The sequence below is a fragment of the Anastrepha obliqua genome, chromosome 6, assembly GCF_027943255.1.
Source record: "Anastrepha obliqua isolate idAnaObli1 chromosome 6, idAnaObli1_1.0, whole genome shotgun sequence".
Taxonomy (NCBI): Eukaryota; Metazoa; Arthropoda; class Insecta; order Diptera; family Tephritidae; genus Anastrepha; species Anastrepha obliqua.
In genome coordinates this window covers 58,338,065-58,349,875 of record NC_072897.1, presented here as the reverse complement: position 1 = coordinate 58,349,875, position 11,811 = coordinate 58,338,065, and positions in this window count along the sequence as shown.

Sequence of the window (11,811 nt, the reverse complement as noted above, 5' to 3'; positions counted from 1 at the left end):
TCGATTATTGTCCGATTCGAACTTAAGAATATAATTTCGTTTTAAATTTCTATCCAAAAATTTAAGTTCTCTAGAGAAATGTAGGTATTTATCTTTATCTGTGATAGAGTGAGAAAACTTAAACTTTAAAAAATTTTTTTTTCGCAAAATTTTTAAGTTTTCTCAGTTCCTTGGTATGCAACGGTACTTTAGTTCTTTATAACAGATATATTATTTTTACAGATATCATTTATTATTTGAAAATATCATACCAATTGGCAACTTGAACCGCAGTAAATAAAGAATCCAATCTAGAATATCAACTGCTAAATTAATTATATTAAAATCAAAGTTTCTAAAACAAAAATTAGTAGTCACATTATCAGGATACAAATCATTAAACTCATAGAATTATATATGAAGGATAAGTGGTACATAATGCAGACCAGGAAAAGACAGAGGGTATACGCATTCTAATAAAAAAATGCATATTATCATTAATGAAAGTGAGATCAAGAATTCGAGAAAGACTATTTTAAATTATTTATCTGAACCAATCAAAAACTTAAGAAATTATCAATCAAATAAGTTTCAGATATGGTATACCACTAACATTGTTTGGACATAATGCAGTATTATCATCTAAACTAGGCCATTCAATATTGCTTCAAGTCACCAAGAACACAAAATGTACCATTATTTGAGGTTAGAGCTAAAATGTTATCCAAATGTGCTTTGTACAGTGTGTCAATACTTGACGAAGGAATATATGACAAATCAAAATATTTGAAGCACCATTCACAGAGACGCACAGCTGATCCAGAAATGTATCATTGTTCCTCAGAGACACTAGTGAGAAGCGTTACTTCCCTTGAACAGCTATTACATTCCCTCCTCCTCTGCAGAGACCAGTTTTCTCGACATCACGGTTTTACGATATTCATGGTATGAATTTGGATCAAAAAGCTCATTGTCGAAGAAGTTCTCATTTAACCATGTCTCGATGAGAACAAAAATATCATAATCTACTTATGTGTGAACTAAGCGCTAAAAGTTGATTAGATTTAGTTCTCAACCCAAAAACATTTTGAAAATACATTTTTAAATTTATTTTGAACAATTTTTTATTGCTAATGCATTGGTGAATCGTTTCTTTTGTTTGAAAAAAATATGAAAAGGTCGGATTTTTACACACTTTAGCCATATGTCCGCATTGAGCATTCTGATACACCCAATTTCAAATTAATTTTTTTGAGTGTATTTAGTTCTGTTTTTTTTTTTTTAAAGCCTGTAGCATACCAAAGACTTTGTTTTAATTTCAGCATGCTACGACACATAAGTCAAGATATTAGTTTCCTTAACATTGGGCGAGAATGATGATAAGTGTAGCCATTTAAATATTGGGGCAACTTACAGCTCATTATTTTTATTGGAACCAATCTCAATAGGCTTATTAAATTTTTTTCTGCTACTTTTTGTTGTCATTTCCCCCTGGGATGTCTGTCGCATTGGGGGCACAGATTCAGTAGCAGCATTTAAAACAGAAGTTGCAGAGACTGTCAAAATAGGTGGCAACTTTCTCCAGAAATATATTATATTTCAACGAAAATCTTCTTAAGCCTCTTCCGTTTGATCCTCAATTAACTGATGAATTAAGTTAAATTTCACTTTTCTAACAAATGACCACAATCTTTTAAAACTTAAAATATATTCCCAAAATGCAGAGAATGCCCATATAATATACGTATGCATGGACAAATGTATGATATATTAGATTATGAAAATTGCTCCAAAGGAAATGTATGCATGTTTATATATACATATATGTTAGTATACAACATATGATACATATGTAGGTATATTAGGCATATGGTAAATATTACCATAAATTTTTTCCTTCATATATATTATAATAGTAAATTAATAATAAAAACCTTAAAACAACTGACATTATTAACAACTTGCCGACACTAATTATAAATTCGGTAAGGATGATGATGATACACACATAGGTTTCATTTTAAATTCTTCAAGAATATCAAATTAATAATCCTCAAAGAGAAATGATTCATTACTATGCACACAGGAAGATGGCATATGCAAATACAAATATGTGAATTTATATATAATACATATGAGCATATATACCCTACAAGACAGTGCTGAGCACTTTTGACAAAAATTCCAACACATTTACAAGTATTTTATTAGTCTCTAATACATGCGCATTATCAGAATAGCATATACAACATTTTTTAATGGGGAAATCAAATATTTCATTTGATATTCTTTTCCCCTGTTCGGTGTGACTTCTATCTCTCTTTTAGCAATAGCAATTTTATATAAGTGAAAAATATATCTACCGTACTTTAAACGCCAAGGCATCAGTGTTGATAAATTTTAACGAAATAATGTCGCTGCTCTGAAAACAGTTCTACTGTAAGATTTAGCTATCTTTGTTTCATACTTGTTATAGCCGAGCGGGTAGATGCTTTGCTTAGACTTGAGAATTTGTTAGTTCGAATCTCTGTGGACGAAACACCGAATTGGTGTGAAGAATTTTTTTTTTTAACGAAAACAAAAAAATATTGAAAATTCGTGAGTTCGAATCTCAATGAAAACACAATAATATAAATTTTATAATTTCTAAATAAAACATTTTAAGTAAACTCCGCAGTCTAATTACTTTTTAACGAAAATGAGGAGCTTTTGTCATCAGTGTTGATTAATTTTAAGGAAATAATGTGGTGCTCTGAAAAAGGTTCTAGTGTGAAATTTAGCTGTGTTTATTGTACAGTTGTTATAGCCGACCGAGTACGTGCTTGGCTAAAGCTTGAAAATTCGAGAGTTGGAATCTCAGTGGATGAAACACCGAATTGGTGTGTACAAGTTTTTTAATGTAAACAAAAAAATATTGAAAATTCGTGAGTTCGAATCTCAATGACAAATATAAATTTTATAATTTCTAAATAAAACAATTTAACGAAACTCATCAGCCTGATTACTTTTTAATGAGGAGTTATTGAGGAGTTTATGCTGATTACTTTTTGATGACGAAAATTAGTAGTTAAGAGTATAGCAGATATATTTTTCAGTTATAAGAAATTTCTATTGGTAAAAGAGAGATAGAATATCACACCGACAAGGGGAAACTATCAGAACTTTCCCATGGCTAGAACAAAAATGTGTAGTTGGATGATGATAGTGATGATGATAATATGAGTCCTAATGATAGTCAGCTGTCTTGTAGGGTACATATATGCTGTGTATAAGTATGTGCACTTGCCACAGCAAAAAATATTTAGATAAAACTTCTCAAGAAATCCAGCGCACATTCATAAGCACAGTATTCACAGGCGCTTCACAGCTCACAGAAGCTTCAATATTCAATATATTTGGCACTTTAGGCTTCATCCGAAGTCTGAATGTATGTACAGTAACATCCAAATAAGTCGCACTCCTCTTTTAGTGTAAGTTTCTAACTCATGCGCGCACTTGACGCACAACAGCTGCGGCTGTCGAGCATTTAGAAAGTCATATTTACGTACATATATTGATGCATACATATGTGCGGAGCCGCGGCCACTCGAGTTGACACAAATTCAGGATTAACCAAACATTGGCAAATAATTAAACGCGAAATATTCCAATATGGACTATCTTCGAATGGTCGAGAAAAATGGCATATGGGCGGGTCGTTTACTGAATGAAAGTACTTTGCTCATAGAAATATGAGCTCGAACTTCACAATGAATTTGCTTTTGTTGTGCTTTACAATATTTGAAACTGTTCAGCGCCATTGCGTGTAAATAATTATGGCCACTACAGCTGCGCCTATGAATGCATTTTGTTTTTGTAGTCGCTAGACTTAGAGTTTTACTTTTGGAAACATAGGCATGTAGAGGCATATAGTGAGTGTGTGTATTTAGATGTACATACATACCCTACAAGACAGCGCTGAGGACATTCGACAAAAATTCGAACACATTTACAAGTATTTTATTAGTCTCTAATACATGCGCATTATCAGAATAGCATATACAACATTTTTTAATGGGGAAATCAAATATTTCATTTGATATTCTTTTCCCCTGTTCGGTGTGAATTCTACCTCTCTTTTACCAATAGCAATTTCATATAAGTGAAAAATATATCTACTGTAATTTAAACGGCAAGGCAACTCATTTGTATGCTTATAATGTGGCTGCTCTGAAAAAAGTTGTAGTGTGAAATTTGGCTATTGCTGTTGTAAGGTCGTCATAGCCGAATGAGTAGATGCTTTGATAAAAGTTGAAAATTCGTGAGTTCGAATCTCCGTAAAATATAAATTTTATAATTTCTAAATAAAACATTTTGACGAAGCTCCTCAGTCTGATTACTTTTTAATGAAAATGAGGAGTTATTGAGGAGGTTGAGCTGATTACTTTTTGATGACGAAAATGAGTAGTTTGGCCCATTAGTGCTGATTACTTGTTGCGAACAAAAATGAGAAGTTGCCTTGCCTTTAGAGCATAATAGATATATTTTTCAGTTATAATAAATTGCTATTGGTAAAAGAGAGATAGAATATCACACCGACAAGCGGAAACTATCAGAACTTTCCCATGGCTAGAACAAAAATGTGAAGTTGGATGAGGATAGTGATGATGATAATATGAGTGCTTATATGATAGTCAGCTGTCTTGTAGGGTATGTATACACGCATATGCATTATTTTGCTCAGAATAGAAACATCTACGTACATACATTGTCCCAACATATGTATTCATATATGCATACATATATATGTACATATATGTAAACGCATGCGTTTTAGATTAGTTTTTTTGCATATGTAAGGAATATGTTTGCATATGTTTGTCTATTTGCTCTTGAATTTTTTATATGTACCATAGATATACATATGGGCTGCGTTATGAGGCAGATAAAGATTTTTTTCCGCACCCATAAATATGGATGGTAGATGTTATGTATGCATTTAACACTTTGTAGTATATGAATATACATAATAATTTAAAGAGTACAACATATTGTTGAATACTAACCCTTGATGTAAATGAATGGTTTACAAAGTTAACTTTTTATGTGGATATTTTTAAATAATGTATTATCAACACTTAATATCAATAGAATCTAGTTAATTAGATACTTAAAATTTCACATTCATGCATGCATATACTTAGAATTAATTTGTTCATCTCACAAGAAATAATCCATTTGCGCATGCAAAATGCCGACGGCAAATAAGCATGAAAGAAAAATGTTATTACACATTTTTGGTCAAGCTCTTTGATTCGACACCGAATTTTTGATAATCGAACAGACATGCAGGTCTGATGAAATATGATCTCAAACAAATGCGAAAAAAGGACATGTCAGCACTTTTTCAAAATGAAATATTTACGCAAGGCAGAAAAATTTGCAGAAAATATAAGTTTACTCTAGTAAAAGAGAGTTGAAGTTGCCATAAGCCATCAACAAGTTTTAGGTTTAGTTTATTCTCATTTTAGGGTTTTAGCATCTTCAAACACGTATTTTTTTATATATATAAAGAAAAATATTTGTTTTTAATTTTTTTCATGAAACACCTTTTTCGGACCATCATAATTATCTTTATATAATAAATGTAGAGCTGTACGTCTTGTTAAGGATAAAAATGTATTTTTAACACATTTTTTCCAAAACTAATATACTTTTATGTACCAAGCGTAGAAGTGAAATAGTACAAATTACATACTTGTGATTTGAGCAGATGTATAATGCCTAAGATCTATTTTATCACAAAATATGTTAGAAACTTTTCGCAATTGGAGTTTTAGCTTTCAAAGGATATCAAAAATTCCAATTTCCAAGACTTTCAACTTTTGCATTTTTGTCAACGTAAAACAAACTAATTACAGTTTCCATCAAACACGCAGTAGAAACAATTCTCCCAAGCCGGAATTCTACAAATCCTGGGCTTGTTTTGGTGGTAACGTAATATAAGAGTTCTTCAACTGTAGGTTTTACTGAGATACCATGGAGCAAAATTATAAAAATCATCCAGTTTTTACAAGGCAAGATTTTATTTAAAAAAGTAAAATACCCAAAATAAAATGTTTGCCTTTTAATTTTTTAAATAAAGCGTTTGTGGATGAGGGCTATCTGATAATGAGTTACGCTATATTAATAGCTTCTTGCTGCTGATGAATTTCATCGTGTGGCTAATATCCATATAGCTGACGCAAAAATAAATCGAAGTAATGCTAAATCTCGCTGTATGCATACCTTGCAGGCAATCATCGCAGTTTCCTGCAATGTCACTGTGGCCAGGTACCCAGATAGGCCTTATACGTATCAAAGAATTCGAATGCGAGTGCGATCGGAATTAAGAATTCTCCGACCAGTTTCGAGTGCAGCATTAGCATTAGCGAACCCAAAGCTCTAATTGCCGCTTGGCTGTCGAAGTATATATTTATTTACTTCCGTGACAGTTATTACACAAGTGAGCAGCTAAGTAGCTGCTTCTTTGATTACAGCTAATTCTGCTTAGAACACACTGCATTGGTACGGTAGTCTGAACTTGAGTTCGAAAGGTCCCTTCCACCCAACTTCAAGCCGTCCATGAAAAGGTTTACTAGGTCCCGCCTCTAAATACCATCCACTGTTCCCTTGATGCAATGTGAGTGGAGAATGTTCCGCTTCGACTAAACGAGGATGTACAATGATTATTCGCCAGGAGATGATTTCAAAGTTTCTGAGAGTACTTGAATGTCGGTAAATGAGACCTAGCCTGTAGCCCTAGCTTCTCAGTCTGATTGCACCACGCGTAGCGGCAGTTTTGTATGCCACGTCCACAGGTAGCATTGCGATAAGCGCTAAAGTAGGAGTGCTTCGAAGCGCCCCATTGATTCCAATGAGATACCTACTGTGCATTGTGTTACTAAACATACTTCCAGTCAATTATTGTTTGGTGCTGAGCAAACTAATAATATTCACTAAGCAAATAATTAATTAATCGGATACCTGGCAGCATAAAAAAATTAGATATACCGTTGATAAAAACAATAAACAATGATATTTAGAGAAAAATGAATTATAGTCGATCCAAATCAATGGATTGAGTTGTATTTTAAGAGATCTTATATGATCTGGTGACACTCAGTCGTTCTTCTTATATTTGTACGCACGAGGCTCTGAATAACAAACTGAGATCGAGAAATAGTATAGTTTGTATTTTTACTTCACACTTCATACTGCATCGAAATAAATTTTTGCATAAAAAATGGTCTGTACTCAAAAGAAAGATGTGTCCAAAAGTTACAAATAACGTAATTTAAGTCAATATAAAATTTCTGCATAAAACCGTGTTTTGAAAAAAGTATTGTCTGACTTATCATTTTCTCTAAACTATAATTGTTAAAAAGAACAAACAATATTATATTATGTTGTTGTAATATGTACATATTTTTATTGTATTAAAAGTTGGATGTAATAACTAAACTAAAATTTAAATGTAATTTAATTTCATTCATGTATAAATGTATGCACACATACATACTTGTTATATGAACATATTTTCATTAAAAATTTCGCTTAACAACGAAACTAATATTCAAATGGTTAATTATTTCAACAAAAGTTTTCTTGAATTATAGGTGTTATGTACTATGCATATCTAATATTTGATGGCAAAGTATAAAAATGTCTTCACTCCAAACAGTCAACAAATTTTTGACTGGCTTGATGTTGTGTATATTTTTGACATTTGTAAAACTTATTTCATTAATATCAATCTTATAACCAATTATTTATTCATCATTCCTTATTCCAACTACAGTGTAGTCACCATATATGTATGCGTACGTAGCTTGTTGTGTACGTCTTTCGAGCTAACATAATTTTTAGTTTTTGCATTTAAGTTTTGAGAAATTACGTATTCCAGAGCTCAATATCAGTTAGTTCATTATATTAGCTGTCTTTTTATTATTTGATTTGATGTTATGACTAGAGAATATATACCATATTATATTATCATATTTATTGATAATTTATTAATAATATTGTTGGTTGTCTTATAAATGTTTTTGACCAGTTGTACTGGCTTCTGATATAAAGAACTGCGTCAGCTATGCTTAAGTACAACAACTGTATTTTTATATATATGTACTTCGGAAAAATCTGCAATGAAAAAATTATAACAACATTATTGATCTGTAAATACATTATTTATCGAGACATTTACGAATGACACATATTTAAGCAATGAATGGATTATTGAAATCAAAATTAACAGTACCAACATTCATATTTACAGTCACTCACACCTTATTTGATACAGATACGATTTTTTGTTAAGTGTTCTATATCTATCTATGTTCTACATATCGGAATATTTTGCAAAAATGGAAAAACAGAGTATGCAGACATCTTATTCATGTTGTTTTAATTAATTTCTCAATATAAAATACAAAAACTCACTTGTAATCCAAAAAAAAAAACATACAGAAAATTTACGCCGCAGCTTAAATAAAACAGCTAAAGGTATTGCTATTCCCGGCGCAAGTTTCAACAACTGACCTTGTATTCTTATTATGCGCGAGATTATAGAGTGAGTTTGACAAAAGTAATATTAAATTTTATGTACGCTTCATTTTTTAAACATGGAACCGCATACTTCGAAGTATTTCAAAAAATGTATTCCGTATGGTAAAATAGCTAAAAGTATGTATTTAAGTTCGCCAACAGTTCAGCACATTACAGAACGCTTTCTGCATGAAAATTGTGTGATAAATAAGGGACGACAGGCTCCAAATAAACTTTCGTAGATAAGGAGTCTCAGTGGTTAGTGCCCCAAAAGGACTTGGAAATAGCCAAAAAGGATTTAGGTAAGACTTGCCATCCACACGCTGTTCGAAAAACACTGCCAATGTTAGAATAGCTCGTAAAAATGCTTTCGTAAGTGCAATAAATAAAACTAAAACTTGGAGCTTGTGCGTAACCGCAGCATTGTGAAGCATTGTAAAAATTAACTTATTTGGACTAGATGACATTACCCGATGCCAATACGTCGCTCAAACCCCGAAATTTGCGAGCTACTACAAAACACGGTGGTGATAACGTTATGGCTTGGGCATGCATGTCATACAATGGAGTAGGATATTTGACCGATCAAAGAAACAATGAACAAACATGTTTTCTTCAAGAAAATTTTATTCAAAGCGCTAAAAAATTCCACATTAACGATAACTTTCGCTTTTATCAAGATAACGACCCTGAGCACAGGTCACAAATAATGCAAACATGGTTAATATAAGTTAAGGTAACTGATGAAAAGCCGTGGTTTTAAACTGAACTAATAGATTAGGCAGCGCCGTAGCCGAAGGGGTTGGTGCGTGATTACCATTCGAAATTCACAGAGAGGACGTTGGTTCGAATCCCGGTGAAACCAAAATTAATAAAAACCTCCGAGTGTATTTCTGCCATGAAAAAGCTCCTCATGAAAATATCTGCCGTTCGGAGTCGGCTTGAAACTGTAGGTCCCTCCATTTGTAGAACAACATCAAGACGCACACCACAAATAGGAGGAGAAGCTCGGCGAAACACCCAAAGGGTGTACGCGCCAATTATATATATATGTACATATACATATATACCTATGTAATAGATTAACTGAACAAAAGCAAGCATTCAGATTTTGCTTTCAATATTGCACTCAAACTCATTCCTTTACGATGAGCTTGCGAATACTTTTTACCAACACCATATTTATTTAGCAACAGCTGCATTTTAATGCGTAGAATTGCAGATGTTAATGCAATTCTAAGAAAACCACACGCCCATCACGGTACATTAAATTCCAGCCAAAACCTGCAGCTACCAAAATCAACAAGAATCCTGGTTCGTGTAAGAGCTGACAGCTGAACGGGATTCGAGTGATAGTAGGGCATTAAGAAAATATTAATAAAGCGAAAATAAAAACTTCAAGCATTTTTATTAATTGGCGCCCAACGTTTGACCTCTATAGGAATCAATCGGATCATAATATCCCAGGACTTAGTGAAGAACCCTTAATCCCAAATGGTGTAAGTAAAAGTTTTTCTGTAAGTATTGATTTAAAATTATTATAAGAGAATATTTAAAAGTGAATATTAAAAAATAATATTGTGAATAATGATAAAGTATGTGAAAAATTATATGTATTCGAACATTCAAAACACTTTTTTTATTAAAATAAAATCAGTTGCATCTATTCGAACAAAACTATATTAATTGAATATAGTTGAAAGCAGTTTAATTTATTATACATAGCTGAAACTAGTTTGACCGATATTTTTCATAAAAGTGGTTACATATTTAAATCTTGCTTTCGCTTAGTGCTTTTGGTGAAGAAATAAAGTAGGTGCGTAAATTTAAATTCGATACCTAAAACTCGGTTTAAAATTCTTATTCAAAATCTAAATCTTCTTGAAATAGTGAACACATCTACCGAACGTGAAGGGTAAACTTTTTAGAGATATTGGATTTTAAATAGAAATATAACAACGAACATTCAAATTGATTGGGCTATCTTTATTATTTTTGTGTAGAGCCACCAATTTTGAACGACTTGCTGGAGGACTCGGTATCTCGTGAATAACTTTAGTAACGTTGGCACCCAATGTCTCAATCGAAACTGGTTTATCTACAAAGCATTTAGACTTTACATACCCTCACAAATAAAAGTCCAATGGTGTGATATCAAACGATCTTGGTGGCCAACCCACTGGTTTAAGGGGTAACACCACTGTAGAAATTTCAAAAAATTGATTTTTTTTTATAAGCTTAAAAAATTCTTTGAACCTTTTAAAATACAGAACAAAAAGTTTTATACGTTACCGAAGTCTATTTCATAAATATTTTAAGCTTTTAACCAAACGTTAGTGACTGCTACCTAACGACTTCTCCAAATTTCCAAACTTTAAACGCGTTTTTCTCAAAACACGTTTTCTGAAATTGGCACGCAGCATAACTCAAACAATTTTAAATATTTTTAATCAGGTTTTTCACTACGTCTGTATAATAACCTTCTTAAGAGAAAAGCGTAGGGGATTTTCGATAGATTAATTTAAACGATTGTTATAATTATTTAAGTGCCGTTTTTTAGTCCAAAATAGAGTTTTTTCCTCCAAATGCTTGCTAATTCCACAAAAATAAATATTTTTTAAATCCCCTACGTGTTTCTCTAGCTATTCTTATCTAGATTAAGAAAAAAAATGTTTCTTTGTTCCAGATTAAAATTTGCACCCTCTGTGCTGCGTGCCGCGGAGCTCCTTCAAGAGAAACCACATTACAAAAATGTCTCCAATGCCGCCATTTTGTAACATTTTTCGATCAAACTTTGTAGTTTTGTATTTTAGTATATAAGTAATAACTTCCCAAATCAGAGTGATTGTTTCCCCTTTCCTTCTATACAAAAAAATTCTTTAAAAATCGTGTTTATTTTACGCGTGTACAGTGGTGTTACCCCTTAAGACGAGAGATAAATTCCTCACAGAAACCATGGTGAAATGTGAATGAATACTAGAAAAAAGTAAGTATTTAGTTTGACAGTTGTCACGCGTGATCAAAAAACCCTATTAGAAACCCGAGCAGCTTAGGGATATAACAGATTAGTTCCTCCAACTGCTGAGGTTTATAAGCCATTATTTGTTAATCATTTCGTAACAGATAACCATGCCAGCTTGGACTTAATCATGTCTCTCCTAGAATTTAATGACGCCTCTCAATCAGGCGTACCGCTGCGAAATTCGTAATGAAATATTAAAAGTCTGGGCCGAAAAGTACTATATTGCCATACGCTTTTTCGCAATA